This window comes from Mauremys reevesii, unplaced genomic scaffold, assembly GCF_016161935.1.
Source record: "Mauremys reevesii isolate NIE-2019 unplaced genomic scaffold, ASM1616193v1 Contig10, whole genome shotgun sequence".
Lineage (NCBI taxonomy): Eukaryota > Metazoa > Chordata > Testudines > Geoemydidae > Mauremys > Mauremys reevesii.
The window spans coordinates 373,037-391,972 of NW_024100716.1; the positions used below are offsets into that span (position 1 = coordinate 373,037).

Below are 18,936 nucleotides of genomic sequence, written 5' to 3' on the forward strand. Positions count from 1 at the left end.
CTTTAAAAAAACAATGCTTCAAATATATGGGGAGGAAAATAAACTTCTCTCTAATCCACTGGATTAAAAAATATGGGGGATATAAACTAGCTGTTACTAAGGTTCTGTGGTTTTCACTCTGGCGTGTTTTCTGAATGCTCTCTTTTTTTAATTGAAACACGCATGTAAAAATGTTAAATAAAGGGTTCTGTCTTCATATAGGTTTGTCTTTTAAAGTGTTTATTCCTTTACAAAACTTAATATAACTTTCACTTTTATTTGTTAAAAAGCAGGCAAAGAAGCAGCCTTCTTATCTCTGATCTACTGGCTTACAGAGGCTGTTTTTGCTGACAGCTGCTTTGCTGCAAAAGCCTGCTGTCCTTACTAAAAAAATGACCAGTGCTAGCCTAATCCTAGGGAAAAACTTTTATAAACAGGCTTTCTGTGTTTTTAAGCCTGGGTTGTTTCTGCAGACTTACATGTTATTGAAACACCTATGCCTAAGGGGCTAAATGAAAGTTATGGGTCTTCAGGTAGGCTTGTCTTTTCAAGTGTTTATTCCTTTCCAAGCCTTTCACCTCTCCTTGTTAAAAAGTAGGGGAAAAAAACTTCTTCTCTGTAATCCAATGGTTAACAAAATAAGGGGTATATAAATTGTCTGTTACTAAAAACCTGCGGTTTTGAACCTGGGGTGCTTCTGCCTGCTCTTTTATGTTTTAATGAAACACTTATGCCAAGGGGGCTAAATAAAAAAAAGTGTCTTCAGTGTTTTTCAAAAGGGTCTTCTTTTCTAATCCACTACCTTCAAAAGGCTGTTTCAAGTGGTTCTCACTAAAAACCTTGATGAAAAACTTTTTCTTAGTAAGGGTTTTGTGGGTTTAGGTCTGGGGTGTTTCTGCTTGTTCTTTTTTTTTATTGAAATACCCCTAAAAATAAAGGAATGTGTCTTCAGATAGGTTTGTTATTTCATGTGTTTATTTAATAAGTTAAAAAGAGGGGGGGTTAGACTTTACTTTAAAAAACACATTTTAAAATGGTTTATAGTATGTGTTGTTCAGCTTTTGTTACAGCGTCCTGGTTGTTTAAATAAAAGCAGAGCAGGGCTTTGCTACAGCTTCACAGTTTTTACTAAAAAATAGCCCATGTTAGTCTAAAACCTAGGGGAAAAACTTTATAATCACTATACATTACTTTTATAGGCTTGTCTTTTCAAGTGTTTGTATCTTTACAAGACTTTCATCTCTCTCTTTTTTAAAAAGTGGGGGAAAGAAACAAACTTCTTCTCTCTAATCCATTGGTTTACAAAATAAGGGGAATATAAACTGGCTGTTACTAAAAACCTGGGGTTTTAAACCTGGGGTGCTTCTGCCTCTTCTTTATTGAAACACTCCTGTAAATAAAGGACTGTGTCTTCATTTAGGCATGTCTTTTCAAGTGTTTATTCCCTTAAAAGCCTTAATATAATTTTCACTTCTATTTGTTAAAAAGTGGGGGAAGAAGCAATCTTCTTCTCTCTAATCCATTGGTTTACAAAATAAGGGGAATATAAAGTGTCTGTCATTAAAAACCTGCGGTTTTGAACCTAGGGTGCTTCTGCATAATTTTTTATTACAACACATACAAAAGAGATGTCTTAAGTGTGTCTTTTCAAGTTATTATCCCTTTGCAAAACTTAATGTAACTTTAACATGTGTTTGTTAAAAAGCAAGTAAAGAAGCAAACTCCTTCTCTGTGATCCACTGACTCACAGAGGCCTCTTTGCTAATAGGAGCTTTGCTTCTCTGTGATCCACTAACTCACAGAGGCTGCTTTGCTAACAGGAGTTTTGCTGCAGCTTCACATTGTGCTTACTAAACAAATAACCCATATTAGTCTAAAACGTACGGAAAAACTGTTAAAAATTGTATGTTATTAAAAGCTTATGGTTTTGACTTTTATAAAAAATCTTCTGTAAAAGGGCTACATGGCGGAAAAATGCTGGGGGTCTGTTTCTTTAAATAAGAATAAAACACTTAAAAGGGAGGGGGAAGAGGAGAAGAAGGAGGAAAGGAGGGAGTTGGCTCTTGTTTAAAATCTTGGGACTCTAGCATTGGTTCAGGAAAATGAATTCTATGATGCTGCTATAAAACAACCTCTAATTAGGTCGATTCAAAGGCAATGATAACAAGTCTGAGAGGGTCTGAATCAGGAAAGTTGCCTCATTCTACAGAAAGACTTAAAAGGTGAGAATTCTCTCTCTCTCTGATTCCACCATGTACTGTCTATCTTTGCTCTTTGCAAAGGGAGCTCTCTTTTCCCTTTTCTTGCCCTGTTCTTTCTTTTAACCTCTTCTTTTAACCTACACTGGTACTGAATAGTTTTAATGCATTTTTATTCACTTTTTTACACTGTTCTTACCAAACAGGCTCTGCCTAAGTAAATTCCCTTTATAAACCTAGTTTCCAATATTATTTAACTTTTTTTCTTAACCCACCCAGATATTTAATACACCTTTTACATTTATCTCAAAAAATTCTATTCTTTAATAGCCTACCAAACTAAGCCTTTACCATCATCTCTCCTTACTCAAACTCACTAAAAATCTCTCTTCTTTCAAACTAACTAACCCTCTAAAAATAAAAATCTTTCTATTCTTTCATACCTGCCTTTACCAGCCTCTCTCCTTACTCAATCACATCAAAATAACCTTTCTTTCCTTTTTTCCCCTCTAAACCTTACTCAAACTTTGTTTTTTATCTTTAAACTCTCTCACACTCTTCTTTCAACCTTTTTCTTTCCATGTACCTAAGCACAAACATACACAACACTTCCCCATGTCAAACACATATACACACACACATTTTTTCAAAATGGCCGACGGCGCCAAACTTCGGTGCCAACGGAAACAGGGTGGGAAGGCAGGACATAAGCCCTAAAAGGGGAGTGGAAACCTGTCAAAAATGCATGGTGATGAATACTATCTTGCAGTATACTACTTGTGGAGTTGGGAGTCAATCCTAATCAGCGCAATCATCTCGACATTCTCTACCAGGGCTCAGAAATGAATGGCAAAGTAGAACACAGAGGATGTTTTGCAGTTTTCAACTGTCTGTTATTCTAGTGAAGCCAGTCACTGTGTTGCAGTTCCCTGGAGCCATTTCTCCTGTCACTGTGTTCTGTACCAAAGAGGCAGAGGAGGGAAGGGGATAGAAGCAATGGGTACCACACAAGTAAATCTGATGTCCTGTGCAGACTCATATTCTCTCTTAAGATATCCCTAAACAGAAACATAATTTAGTTATTGATTCCAAAGCCTCAGCAGGGTACAATCCCAAGTGGATGCAGAGCACTGGGGGAAAAGGTTTTGGAAAAGCCAGCGTTGCTGTTTATCCAAGAGTTCAGAGTATGGGCTTTACGGCTTGTGCTGAAGCCCACGGTCTTTAGCAAGTTCACAACTAGAAATCAGTGCCCCTCTGTCCGTTTCACAGCAGAGAGGCAGGTGTGGGTGGAGGGCTTCAAACACCGCTTGGATCAATGCTTTCCATCCTAGCTCAGGCTTTGGTTGGTTTCCTTCATTTCTCCCCAGTCCTGGTAGATTATTCTGGGAAGTTTCTCAGGCAGCCTGAATTGTCAATCGCCTTTCAGGAGAACTGGGAGTGTAAACTGGCTAGTGCCTCCATAAGAGCCCCCACCAAATTCAGGGCTCACTTTCACTAATTTAAAAACCCTCTGGCCTTGACATTGACTAGTGTCACTATTTCAGATGTTTCCATCTGACATTTCATGGTATTGTAAACATTGATATTCTCTGTTTTCTAGTATACTCACATCACAACTGGTTGTCATTCTGTAAAGTGTCTTTTAGTGAATTACAAGCAATTGGACTTAATATGGTGCTAAGTGTGTGCAATTTCATGGCCCGTGAAATAAAGGCCAGATTAGGAGATTGTATTGTTTCACAACGGACACCTCTATGAAAAACTCAGTGTGGTGTGAGGAACAAACTCTGCTGTTTTACTGGGTAGCCTGCTTGCTCCCCAGAATCAATAATGACCCATTGGGGAAATCTGGGGGTGCAGCTCAAACATCCAGCTGGGCTGGCCAGGGGCAGACATCAGGCCTGCAAGGGAAAGGTGAGTGTGGCAGTGACTTCACAAAGGCCTTTGGCAGGAACTCAGCCTATTGGGCAAAGATGATGAGGTGGCTGTGACCTCACAGAGCTCCCTTGACAACAGCCAGGCAGGACAGGGATGTGGGGCAGGGGGAACCTCGGAGACCCCTGTAGCCTTGCTGCAGCAAGCCTCCATCTTGCGGTCTCTCTGTGTGGAACAAGAGAGGATTGGTGTGGAGGAAATTCTTTGTGGGTTTCTTCATTTTTGTGTGGATTTTGTAAAAGAAGTCATCATCTGTGTAGAAGGTAAGAAAAATATAGGCTCTATGGTCAAGATGGGGGACTCTATCCTGGGAAGCAGTAACCCTGAAAAAGACTTGGGGTCATGGGGGATAATCAGCTGACCATGAGCTCCCAGTGGGACACTATGGCCAAAGGGGCAAATGTGACCCTTGGAGCCATACATATCAGAATCTCAGGTAGAAAAAGAGAGATTCCATATTTGTGTACTGTGTACTGGTGCAACCACCGTTGGAAAATTGCATCCACTTCTGGTGTCCAGAATTTGAGACTGATGCTGATAAATTGGACAAGGTTCACAGAAGAGCCACATGAATAATGAAAGCATTAGAAAATATCCATTGTGCTGACAGACTACAGGAGCACAATCAAAGAGAAGGTTAAGTGGTGAGCCTGAGGGAACAAATATTTACTAATGGGCTCTTCACTTTATCAGATAAAGGTTATGAATCCACAATGGCTGCAAGATGAAACCTAGACCAATTCACTCTAGAAATAAAGTGAGCATTTTTAACGTCTGGGTTTGGAGTAATTCACCGAGGGTTGTGCTGGATCCTTCACAAGTGGCCTTTTTTAAAAATCAAGACCGGGTGATTTTCTGAAAAATCCACTCTAATTCCTACGGGAATTATTTTGAGGGAAATTCCTTGGCCGATGTTAAACAGAAAGTCAGACCAGGGTGGTTCCTTCTGGGCTTGGAATTTATGAATCTATGTCTCACTGGAGGTGTTTGAAATCTGTCCCTTTTTGCTTCCCTCTTCCTCCTTCCCTCTTGTCTCATCTTCTCTTTTCTCTTCTTCCATTTCTTTCTGCTGATCTTATTCTCGTGATCATGTAATTAAAGTCTGCATCATCATGGAAATGAACAAGAGGACTGAATTAAGGGTGCCAGAGCAACACTTATTTGTACATTTGTAACATGAGAATGCAAAATTTTGTAAACATTTAATCCTTTTTAAAATCTTGACTTTGTATTTCCTAATTATTTTATGGTTTACTTTATTGATGAAAGCAATCTCCTTGATCAGCAAGTCACAGTCTCTCTCCACCCACTCCCTCTCCTAATCACCCTGCCTAGCCAGTCCAAGTCTCTTTCCCTCTCATCCTAGTCCCAGTCTCCTTGCCCAGCCACTCCCCATCTCCCTCTTTCTCTTCCAGTCCCAGTTTCTCTCCATCCACCAGCCTCCAGGCTCAGAATATCCTCCCTGCATCCTTATCCTCATCCACTTTCCCCCCTCACCCTGGTCTGTGTTCAATTCAGGTAGCTTCCTTCCCACACTGCCTCGGTCCAATGGGTGGAAACAGTCTCCCTCATCTCAGTTCTAGTGCCTGGTGCCTCGCTGGCCCATAGCAGCCAAGAGCATAATTTCAGCATAATTTTATTGGTTACACATCTTGCCACTGCTGGATCACCATCACCATCTTTGGGGACCATCACCTTGTTGTGATGAAGGGGCTTGTGTGCTCCAATGATCCTCAGAGCTATGCTGTTGGTAGCTTCATTTTTCTTCACATTTGGTAAAATGAGACGATTCCAGAAGACTTAAGAAATGCCATCATTGTTACCATCTTTAAAAAAAGGAGATAAGTTGGAGTGTGGAAATTATCATGGCATTGCCTTGTTATCTACAGCAGGGGAAACTCTCACCCATATCCTCTTAAACCGATTACTTCCCGTTGCTGAGGAAATATTGCCAGAATCTCAGTGTGGTTTTAGACTATCTTCAGGGACAACTAACATGATCTTAGTTGCCCACCAAATCCAGGAAAAGTCTCGGGAGAAAAATCAGGACCTGTACATGGCCTTCATCGATTAGACAAAGGTCTTTGACTATGTCATTCGTGAAGCCCCGTGGAAGGTGCTGGCCAGATTTGGCTGTCCTCCAAAATTTATTAACGGAGTTCACATTCAATACAGAAAGGATGGGCAGCTTATTAATCTTTGACATTTCCATTTTAAGTCTAAGGTCCTCAGGGCATCCATTACTGACCTTCAGTACGCTGATGACTGTGTCATCGTCACACACACTGAGAATGCCCTTCAGGCCACACTGCATTTTTTGCACAAGCTTACCGACGCCTATGACTCCTGCTCAATATCAAGAAAACTAAACTAAAGTGCTCCATCAGCCTGCTTCAGGCCTTGCACGTGACCCATCAGAAATCACCCTCAAGGGACAGACCTTGGAGAGAGTTGAGGACTTTTGTTACCTCAGTAGCCAATTTTCTCAAAATAAAAAAATTCACAGTGAGATCCAGCACAGGATCCATTGCGCAAGTGCTTCCTTTGGGAAACTAGTCTGGCATATTTTCACAGACCGTGTCCTACGAAAGGACACCACGATCCAGGTCTATGTGACAATTGTTATTCTACACTTCTTTATAGATGTAAAACCTGGGTGACCTATCAACAGCACCTCAAGAGTCTGGAGAGGTACCACCAATGATGCCTCCAGAAGATCCTTTTCATCCTTTGTATCCTTTGATATGGTCTCATATGATATTCTTATCGATAAACTAGGCAAATACAATTTAGATGGGGATACTATAAAGTGGGTTCATAACTGACTGGATAACTGTACTCAGAGAGTAGTTGTTAATGGTTCCCAATCCTGCTGGAAAGGTATAACAAGTGGGGTTCCGCAGGGGTCTGTTTTGGGACCGGCTCTGTTCAATATCTTCATCAACGACTTAGATATTGGCATAGAAAGTATGCTTATTAAGTTTGATACCCAACTGGGAGGGATTGCAACTTCTTAGGAGGACAGGGTCATAATTCAAAATGATCTGGACAAATTGGAGAAATGGTCTGATGTAAACCGGATGAAGTTTAATAAAGACAAATGCAAAGTGCTCCACTTAGGAAGGAACAATCAGTTTCACACATACAGAATGGGAAGAGACTATCTAGGAAGGAGTACGGCAGAAAGGGATCTAGAGGTTATAGTGGACCACAAGCTAAATATGAGTCAACAGTGTGACGCTGTTGCAAAAAAAGCAAACGTGATTCTGGGATGCATTAACAGGTGTGTTGTGAGCAAGACACGAGAAGTCATTCTTCCGCTCTACTCTGCGCTGGTTAGGCCTCAACTGGAGTATTGCGTCCAGTTCTGGGCACCGCATTTCAAGAAAGATGTGGAGAAATTGGAGAGGGTCCAGAGAAGAGCAACAAGAATGATTAAATGTCTTGAGAACATGACCTACGAAGGAAGGCTGAAAGAATTAGGTTTGTTTAGTTTGGAAAAGAGAAGACTGAGAGGGGACAGGATAGCAGTTTTCAGGTATCTAAAACGGTATCATCAGGAGGAGGGAGAAAACTTGTTCACCTTCCCCTCTAAGGATAGAACAAGAAGCAATGGGCTTAAACTGCAGCAAGAGAGATTTAGGTTGGACATTAGGAAAAAGTTCCGAACTGTCACGGTAGTTAAACACTGGAATAAACTGCCTAGGGAGGTTGTGGAATCTCCATCTCTGGAGATATTTAAGAGTACGTTAGATAAATGTCTATCAGGAATGGTCTAGACAGTATTTGGTCCATCCATGAGGGCAGGGGACTGGACTCGATGACCTCTCGAGGTCCCTTCCAGTCCTAGAGTCTATAAATCTATGAATCTATGAAAATGGGAAGATGGCTGCACTAACACCAGCATCCTCACTGAAGCCAGTGTCACCAACATTGAAGCAATGATCCACACTCACAAACTCCGATGGCCTGGACATTGTGTGCAGATGCCAAACTCTCACCTCCCAAAACAAACCCTTTACTCTTAGCTCACCCAGGGTCAGAGATCCCATGGTAGTCAGAGGAAATCCTACAAAGACACATTGAAAGTGTATCTCAAGAAAAATCATGTGGACATCACAAGCTGGGAGGAGCAAGGAACCAACGGATCTCAATGATGCCACGTTCTCCACCATGCAGTGGCCTGCTTTGAGGAGAAGTGCCTCACTCTTGAAGCTGAAAAGAGAGAGAGAAGGAAGGAAAGAAAAAGAACTTTCTCTCATCAGGCAGCTGACCCGTCAGGAAATGTCTGTACCTACTTCGGACAGATCTATGGTTCCAGGATCGGATTCCTGAGTCGTCTCGGGACCCATATTGTAAATCTGTGGTAGAGATCATCAATGATGGTGATGCTGCTCCTGCAACCAATGAGTCTGGGGCCTACAGACAACAGCCTCTTTAACTGTGCATCCCTGATTCATTCCCTGGACACCATTCAGCCTATGCACTGCTTGAGTTGGAACCTTGGCGGAGGAGAAAGTTTTGGCGAAGTTCTGGTATCCAACCAGAAATGAGAAGTGAAATCTGGACGAGAAGGGATTGAGAGAGTCAAAGTTGCTGAGGTAATATCTTTTATTGGACCAACTCTTGTTGGTAAAAGAGACAAGCTTCTGAGATTGCACACAGCTCTTCTCTGTCAGAAGAAAAGTTTGCCTCTCTCCAAAAGAAATGGGTCCAGTAAAAGATATTACCTCACCCACCCTGCCTTTCTCATATCCTGGGACTAACACGGCTACAACAACACTGCATATAAGAAGGTGATTGTCACATTTTGTAAAGTTTTCTAGTATTCTGTCAGGACAACATCTCTCAAAAATCGCTTGGTGCAGAAACCTCACAGCTCCCGTTTACATTTGCATAGCTGCACACAGCTCCCGGTGGCCACAGTTCACCATTCCCAGCCAATGGGAGCTGCAGGTTGCCCACCACTGGTGGAAGATAGTGGAGAAGTTACCAGTCTTAGTGTTCCATCCCACCAGCAAGATAGAAGAGTTCAGGGGCCAAAGCCCTCAGGCAGGGCAGGGCATCAAGCAGTATAAAGCCCAACCCTCAGGCAGGCTCACATACACTTCCTGAACCAAAGGGACTTGCGCTTCACTGACTATCTGTGCCTGGCCAGTGCAGGAAATGGTCAACTGAAGGTAATGTATCTTTGGATGAATGCAGGGTGAGATTTGAACTGAAAAGGTCTGGTTATGCTCGAGCTGGTTAATCTTAAATCTGTATTAATACTATAGGTTAAGTTTTATTAGTAAACTATTTAAATTGTTAAAAAATAGTAGTAGTTAATAGTTAATCAATGTATAGTAACTGTGTATATTTTGTGCCTTGCTGGAAGTAGGTACAGTGCTGGTGAAGTTAGTAGTTTATAAATCATGGTGGCTTTACAGGTCGCTGTGCCTGTCTTCAGTATAGGTTACCATCAAGTTTATCATAAAAGTCAGTAAAAGCTTATAAGTTGTTAAATAAGTTAATAGGTAGTGTCGAAGAAAAACTCAGTTCTCGCTTTCTGTTTGGGTGCAGCAAAATCAAATACTTTATTCTTTCTCTAGTAATTACAAGAGGGAGAGAGTGTCCTAGGAAACAGGGTTGCCCCTTGCCCCGGACAGGTCTCTCAATTAGTAAACAATCACTGCAAGCATTTATACCTTTGTTACAGACAATAGCTAGCAATCCTGGAGACAGTAAAAAGAAAACATTTGCATTTCTTTATACATAAGCCTATTCGCTATCTTATTTGTCTTCACTACTAGAAAAAGAAAGCAAGACTGCATATTGCAAGGTCGTAATGACTTTTCACACAGTTCACTCTGTACCACATTATCTTGCTTCTACAAATTTCACATCATTAGGGTCACAGCCAGTCTAACTCATGCTAACTTAGCTAACATACATTTAAGATCCTTTCAAATCCTTATTAAATATTTCCTGGCCTCCACACTCCCCCCTTTTGTACTTCTAGTACAACAAATACTTCAAATCTCAATTTGCATTAAACCATGGATTTCAGAGTCTACAGCAGACATGTCAACCTTAGGGGTTTTCATGGGATGTAATGACAAGGCATGATTAGCATGAACATGAAAAGTATCATTACGATCATTACGTCTTTTACAACAACAACAACAATAACATAATCCCACACCAACTAACAACACTACAAACAATAACAGTCCCAGAGAAATAAAATAATGGGGTTGTCGTACAGTTTTGGTAACAAAGCACAATACATCATACTTAGTACATAAAGTAGACACTCTATAAGCTGTATGAAAGGCATTCTTTTCAGCATGATATATTTTCTGAAGCATGTGAATTTGCCCTTGCAATTCAGAGATTCTCTGAACCTCTGGTAACAATGAAAGCAAATTCTGAAACCGATCAGGCACTACTCTAGTCCAATTAAAATATACCTGAAATCTAAGAGCTACGTGCAACATTCTATCTGCAGGCCAGTAAATGATATGATTGCCTGCAGCAGTGGTAAGATTAATATGTATATCTTGTAATGTGGTGGCATTAACGTATACACGGCTATCATTAGCCTGAAAAAGTGGGTGTCCTGTAAGGGTAGTTCCTTGACCTCTACCCTCCCAGCAAATATTGTCATAAACAGTGGCAACTTCCCCTGACTTCAGTTTCCGTACACACTGAAGCTGTGGTGGTTTTAACGGCCAAAATGTCCATAGATTTCCCAACCCCATCCAAATATCAGCTGTAATCCTAGGAGCACTAACTAAAAATCGATTTGGAGAATCAGGCGGTCTCACTTCCCAGATATCTCGGTGAATCACCCAATCCCACAGGCATCCTCCCCATGGACCCGGTAGGATTCGGTATGTGGGAGCCCACACCCCCTTAACCGGTCCATATGCTTGGAAGGAGCACTGTGAACGTCCACACTTCCATCCAGAAAGTCTCCAAGTATGTCTCCATGGCCACAGATCAGATGGTACTCCTGACGTGTCTGTAAGGGCAGTGGGCCAAGCTTGGTGCACTAGATCATTCCGAATGGCCATCAGCTGGTCATTCAGGAAATCCTGAATTTCCGAACATGCTAGATCCCACTGCAATGCCTTCCCAGCCTCAGTGATATTCAGTACCATCTCTCTCAATAAATTCTGGGTCATAGAACTAAGGGCGGAAATGACATGTAACTCACCCACTCCGGTTTGCACTTGGGTTAGCTGTGCCCCAGAAATTAGGCCGGTGGCCTTCTCTAATTGGCCCAATTTCTCATCATGTTCCTGGTTCTTAAAAATATTCCAAACAGCAGCAGCAGAATTGGCCCCATCCCATAAGGATCCGGTCAGATCCCTCTTCTTTCTAGAGGAAATAACCCAGGCCCTCTGTTGTGCTAATCTAATGGCAGCCCCTTGTGAACAATATGGATATGTAGAGGTGATCTGAAAACTAGATAAAGGCAATGTAAACTTCACAGTCCCTAGTGTAGTGTTAAGTACAGTCCACCGATATTCTGCTACATTTCCCCTCAGCGTAGGTCTATACCACATCTGTTGGTTGTAGACCTTCATATATTTCCGAGAGGCATTAATATTAATAGCATAAGAGGGAGTGTATTGCAACAAAGTACAGGTCACATTATCAGTCACTGGAATGGTCTCAATACAGGTAAAATTTCCAGTAGCAGAACAAACTCTTTGGGTAGGCGTTTGATTATTCACTAATTGGGTAACCAAATAACAATAAGGGCCTCTTTTAGGTAACATAGCACAAATTCCAGGAATCACCATCATATCTACTTCACCATGGAACCCATCAATTTCATTTATAAATTCTTGGGGCTGATTTGCAGTAATATTATGGATCTCTATTGTCACTGATCCATTTGTTTTCCACTCAATTGTTCTCTCATATAAATTCTTTTGAACTTTAAAAAATAGGGCAATATTCTGAGCAATATTCTAATAAATCACTAAGATGGGAAGGTCTGGGCCAATGAATTTCATTAGAATATACAATTTCATTTATATCTGGATAAATTACAGAAGTGATGGCCAGGGTTGAGGGGCTAGTGGGGGTAACCTTTGTGGTAACAAGGCGCTTTCGGTATTCATCATCTGAAAGCCAATTAGGGAGGGCAGTACATCCCCAGGGTACTTGTCCATAAGCACAGAGCCCTGCCCCTGGAAGAAATCCAAGCCACCATTCAACCCCACATTCCCAAGCACGCTCCCCACAGTTCCCTCCTTGCCAATTAACGATGCTTCGTTTCTTCCACCAGGGCCAGTTCTTAATGTCTCTTTTAGTCAGGAATCCCTGGACTCTGGAGGTGTCTGCAGAACGAATGTATCTTCTTGTCTTCCCCAAAAACAATTGTGGTCTAGCATGATAAAGGGAAGAGGTCTGTAATGTTGGAATTCCCTTAGAAAAATCCAAAGGCACAGTAGGTCTGTCAGAGGACAAGGGAGAGGTTGCCAGTACATCACCTTGTCCTCTTCTTCCGCTGTCCAGCAGGTACAGCAGGGCTAGAAGAAGGAGTACGTTGATCATCAGTAGGAGTGTCCTCCCGAGGTGGAGGGGTCTTTTTGCAGTGCGATGCATGGGTCCAGGCAGGTAGTCCTTGACACTTCACAGCAGTGTTGGTGGTCAACAGGACTTGGAAAGGGCCTTTCCAGCGTGGAGCCAGGGCAGTCTTTCGTTGATGGACCTTTATGTAGACCCAGTCTCCTGGTTCCAACGAGTGGCAAGGTTGCACAGGATCCTTCGGTAAGGCTTCCTTCACCTGTGTATAAAAAGACTTAACACATTTCATTAGTGCCTGACAATACTTAAGCATTATGTCATCCATTAAATGAATGTCCATCTGAGCTAGGGTCAATGGGGGTGCAGTTGGTAGTCGCATTGGGCGTCCTGTCAAAATCTCATGAGGACTGAGTCCAGTCTTTCGATTGGGAATGGCTCTCATACTCATCAGTGCCAAAGGAAGGGCATCTGGCCACTTTAAGTTTGTTTCAGTACAAATCTTGGCCAGTTTATTTTTTAAAATCCCGTTCTGGCGTTCCACTGTCCCAGCAGATTGTGGATGATGAGGGCAGTGAAGGTTGTGTTGGATCTGCAAAACTGCACATAACTCCTTTACAATCTGTCCAGTAAAGTGAGTTCCACGATCACTGTTGATACTCACAGGGATGCCAAAACGTGGTACAAAATCCTTAAGCAGAAGTTTCACAACAGTCCTGGCATCTGCTTTCCTGCAGGGAAAAGCTTCAACCCAATTGGTAAATACATCAACTAAAACTAATACATATTCATAACCACAACATTTAGACATTTGAATAAAATCAATCTGAATATTTACAAAAGGTCCCCAAGGAGGAGGGTGGGCTGCCTGCTTAGCTTTAACAGCTTTACCAATGTTGTGCTGTTGACAAATCACACAGTGTTGACAGTAGGAATGTGCTACAGAAGGGAAACTGGGTGCAAACCAATCTCGGGTAACTGCAGCAACCATCCCCCCTTTGCTCACGTGTGCCATTCCATGGTATATGCGAGCAAGATAGGGCAGTAACATCTTCGGTGCCACCAGGCGACCATCCGGGGCACGCCAAAGATGATCAGAATGTAAAATGCAACCAGCAGCACTCCAAGAGTGTTTCTCGGTTCTCGATGCTGCCTCCTGGATCTTAGCCAGATCCTCAAGGGAGGCCAGTGAAGGCTGCTCTATCAGCACACAAGAATGTTCAGCCTGAGGTGCGGAAAGGGCCACTGCTCTGGCTGCAGAGTCTGCCAGAGCATTCCCACGGGTAACTTCATCATGAGGGGTCTTGTGAGCAGTACATTTAACAACGGCAATTGCTTTAGGCAACAAAAGAGCATTCAAAAGAGCAGATACATAAAGCCATTCTTAATAGGAGAACCAGTTGATGTAAGGAAGCCTCTGTATTTCCAAAGCAACCCAAAATCATGTATTACTCCAAAAGCATAACGAGAATCCGTATAGATAGTAACCGTTTGATCTTGAGCCAGAACACAAGCTCAAGTCAAAGCCACAAGTTCAGCTACTTGAGAGGAAAACACTGAAGAAAGGAAAGCACTTTCAACAACAGCACAGGTAGTACATACAGCATAACCAGCAACTAATTTACCCTTAGAATCTCGCAAGCACGAGCCATCCACAAAGTAATGGAGATCAGGACTTTGCAAAGGCACATCCAGTAAATCATCTCTAGGACGAGTAAGAACAGATGTTACAAACACACAATCATGTGGTTCTCCGTCTTCAGGCCCAGGCAACAAAGAGGCTGGATTAAGAACAGGGCAACGAGCCAAAGTAATATGAGATGAAGAAAGCAAAATGAGCTCATATTTTGTAAGACGAGAAGTGGATAAATGCTGTGTCTTAGATTTTAGCAACAGCGCAGCTACAGCATGTGGAACAGCCACAATCAAAGGGGAGCCTAATACAATAGATTCAGATACCTGAACAGAAAGGGCCGCGGCAGCCACAGCCCGTAAACAAGGGGGAAATCCTACTGCCACAGCGTCCAGGGCAGTACTGTAATAAGCAATGGGACGGTGTTTGTCTCCGTGCTTTTGCGTTAATACAGCCAAAGCAAACCCATTACGCTCATGACAGAAAAGAGTAAATTATTTAGTATAGTCAGGAAGTCCCAGGGCCGGTGCAGTAGATAGTCTCTGTTTGATAGCAACAAAAGCGCTGTCAGCCTCAGGGGGCCAAGGAAGTGGCTCAGGGGTACCAGACTTAGTCAGATCCTGTAAGGGTTTAATCACTGTTGCATAACCTAAAATCCACTGTCTGCAGTATCCAGTCATGCCCAGAAAAGTACGCATTTGAGAAATAGTACCAGGCCTAGGCATATTCAAAATAGCTGAAATACGAGAGTTTGATAAATGACGCTTGCCATGAGAAATATCATGACCAAGATAATGAACCTTGGGTTGACACAGTTGGAGTTTTTCCTGGGATGCTTTGTGACCTTTGGCAGCTAAAGCAGTTAAAAGTGTCAGAGTATCAGTTTTACAAGATTCAAAAGAGAAAGATGCCAGCAAAAGGTCATCCACATACTGTATAAGCACTGATTTTCCAGGGAAAACCACATCATCCAGATCCTTCTTCAGGATCTGAGAAAACAGGGATGGAGACTCAGTATACCCTTGGGGTAACCTGCTCCAGGTATACTGACATCCTTTATAAGTAAAGGCAAACAAATACTGACTATCTGGGTGAATTGGAATAGAAAAAAAAGCTGAACACAAATCCACAACAGTAAAATAAGTAGCTGACGGTGGAATACAAGAAAGGATTGTAGCTGGATTTGGAACCACAGGAAAAGAAGGCAAAACCACAGCATTAATCGCGCGGAGGTCTTGAACAAACCGATAGGTGTTCCTTCCTGGCTTCTTTACAGGAAAGATAGGAGTATTACAAGAACTAATCGTGGGAACAATAATACCCTGTTGTAATAAAGACTCTATGACTGGAGCTATTCCTTCCACTGCTTCAGGACGCAGTGGGTATTGTGGAATCCGTGGCAAAATTTTAGCAGGGTCAACAAGAATTTTAACCAACTCGGCTGTCCTAATCTGTCCCACTTCATTTGCATGACGAGACCAGAGATGGGGGGGCACTTGTGACAACAAATGTACAAGGTCAGGGCTGAGAGGTGTCTTGGATGTAGCTGGCTCCGGTATATGGAGTGTGGCCAACACCAGGTTAGTAGTCTCATCAGGAACTTGTAAGAATACGCCATCTGGTGTACAATAAATGGTACAACCTAATTTACACAACAGATCCCTTCCCAGCAAATTCACGGGAGAGGAAGGGCTGAGCAAAAACGCATGCTTATCAGCAAGGGGGCCAAGAAAAACTGCAAGGGGTACTGTGACAGGATGCGAAACAGGACAGTTTGAAATGCCCACAGCATTAACAGACAAAGTTGACAAAGGAACAGAGGGAAACTCTGAGGATCTCAAAGCAGATCTACTCGCTCCCGTATCCACAAGACAAGTAACAGATTTTCCAGCAATTTTACAATCAACATATGGGCCTTCCTGATTAATAGGAATTAAAGGATTCATGATGCAGTTACGTTCCCTCAGGCTGTCCTAGTAATGGGTTTCCTGCGGGGAAAAAACAGGCGCTTCAGGATTTGGGAACTGAGTAGGGTTTTGAGCTAATCGATTTGGACACTCATTTCTCCAGTGTCCCTCCTGACCACAAAAGTGGCATGCAGTGCTCCCAGTCGGGGCAGGAGTCTGGGCAGGATATGAGGAACCCCTTCCCATACCTCGCCCACGACCTCGTCCCCGTCCTCTTCTCATTCCCCCACGACCCCTGTTCTGATAAGTTTGTAATTGTAAAGCCATAAATTTTGTTTCACTATTTTCTTTCTTCTGTTCTATGCAAGCTGTACAATGATTGGCAACTGTCACCAATTCTGAAAGGGGTTTAGTTTGCCAGCCAATAGTTCTCAATGGTTGTTGAACTTTTGGCAAGAGTCCCTGAACAAAAGCAGCTCCTACCGCTTCCCTGGCATTTTCAGCTGGATTAGTAATTCCCGAATGCTGTTCAAAGACCTTTGTTAGTCTATCTAGATAATCAGCAGGGGATTCCCCTTTGTTCTGCTTACAGTTAGCAATTTTAGTCCAATCTGTTTTCTTAGGACAAACTTCTGCAATAGAGGTTAAGAGGTTGTTCCTAGCCTCTGTCAATTCACGCCCAATTCCAGGGTCGGCAGCAGGCCAATCTGCCTGTCTGAAAAGCCGCTGCTGAACTTCAGCTGGCAGTACAGCTCGTAAAAGTTGATTAATATCTGCCCAAGATGGATTATAGCACTGAATCACTGTCTGGAGCTCTTCCCTAAACTTTACTGGCTCCTCCCTGATTTTAGGAATTTTTTTCACCAAGTTTCTAAGATCTCCAGGTGTCCAAGGGGCATGTACCTTAACTAACCCCCCTACAGCTCCAGCTCCAGGCAAGTCTCTTAAAGGAGCCTGGAGTGTCTGTGCCGTGCTTCTAAGAAAGTAGCCGGCATTGTTATCAGTAGAAGCAGGGTTAATTGGGCTACTGGAATCATTCAGCAGTGAAGAAGAGAATTCTTCCGAAGAAGGAGAATGAACAACTTGTGCAGTTGCTATCTGCGGCGGCGATATTACCACTGCCTGCATATTCTGAGAAGGGGGAGCAGGGGGAGGAACTGGCTGCGGCTGTGGAATGCTGCTAAAAAAATCCACTATGTCCTCAGCAATCTCCTCCTCACTTTCAGCCTTAACTAATTGGGGATAAAGAGAAGCAGAGGGCTGTGCCCGAGCAGGAAGACATTTGGATGTCTTTCATTTAAGTTTTAAATCCTGTACTTCAGTTTTTAATTTTTCCTGGGAGTCCTTCAGACTCCGCACCCGAGACTCATGGAGTCTCTTTGTTGCTTCCTCCCACCAATACATAAACTGCTCCCACTGCGCATCAGAGGCTTGTGAAGTAAGGGTTCCTCTGAGGTATGTAAGTTTATCTAACTCAAAGGTACCTTCTAATGGGCATTGTTTAAATGAATTTTCACGCGTGTACAGATTCCAATCATTTAAATACCTGCAGGTGTTAGGACCATAATGTACGTACATGTAATATGCTGCGGTACCCTTAGGGGGTAAGGTGAAAAGTTTAGACTGTCCCTCCCCCATGTTCCAGTCACACCAACTGAGGGGGTGCCCTGTCCGCGCTAGCGGATCAGAATCTAAGGATCTCTCCCTACAGGGTACTCACACACAGGAGAGACTCACAAGGAAAACTACAACTCTCCTACACCTCCCTTCAGCAAAGAGCGTCGGCTAGTCTCTGGGAGACGGCGCCGCATACTCTAATTGCATCCAGTGAGACGATCAGATTGTCAGTAGCCCACACAGAAGGGAAAGGGGAGGGAAGATGGGTTCACACACTCCTAGACCCAGGCAGCTTCCTCGCCGGACTATGCCAAGCTGAGTCAGTCCACCGTGGGTCGGATCTCCTAAAGATCCACTAGTTACCGGGCTTGTGTTAGAGCAGTCCTGATCATTAGCTTCCGCTTCACAGGGTACTCTGGGCGTCTTCCGATAACGATCACTCACACTGGTGTACACACACACACACACACACACACACACACACACCAAGGCCTCTTTTCCTCTTTTTAACCCTTTTAAAACCTTTTTTTATCTCCTTTTTTTTAATTTTTTTTTTTAACCATGATGCATCTTTACCTGGTCCGGACCAATACCATGAGGCGGTATGACAACCCCTCTTGAGGCAGTAAAAACCCCTCAGCACCGGTGCATTCTAATGCATTTACCTATGCATTACCTTATGCATTACCTTATGCATTTACCTGTTGGCCAACTCAGCAGTTCCCAGTACTGCTATAAACTAACCTTATTGGGGCCTCTCCCCAATACCACTCTGCATTTGATCCTGCTGCACAGTCAATAAGTTCAGATGGCGTGAGCCCAACAGAGACAGACGTCCCCACAGACAGTCCTCCTCCGATACCCCAATAGAGATTTCAAAAGGTCTCTTACCTCTATTGTGGCGCCATGGGGTTCGAAGGGGAACGATCCGTAGTAGCCGTCTGTGTGTTCGTGGGCGTTGCCATCCCGGACGAGCCCCCAAATTGTCGAAGAAAAACTCAGTTCTCGCTTTTTGTTTGGGTGCAGCAAAATCAAATACTTTATTCTTTCTCTAGTAATTACAAGAGGGAGAGAGTGTCCTAGGAAACAGGGTTGCCCCTTGCCCCGGACAGGTCTCTCAATTAGTAAACAATCACTGCAAGCA

General features: G+C 43.1%; 1 long non-coding RNA gene across 1 annotated transcript; it reads left to right on the forward strand.

The window, feature by feature from the left end:
* Nucleotides 1–4,236: 4,236 nt before the first annotated feature.
* Nucleotides 4,237–17,442, forward strand: LOC120392558. The gene is made up of 3 exons (XR_005591716.1): nucleotides 4,237–4,375; nucleotides 6,756–6,844; nucleotides 17,099–17,442. It is a non-coding gene; the product is annotated as an uncharacterized LOC120392558 (long non-coding RNA).
* Nucleotides 17,443–18,936: the final 1,494 nt, after the last annotated feature.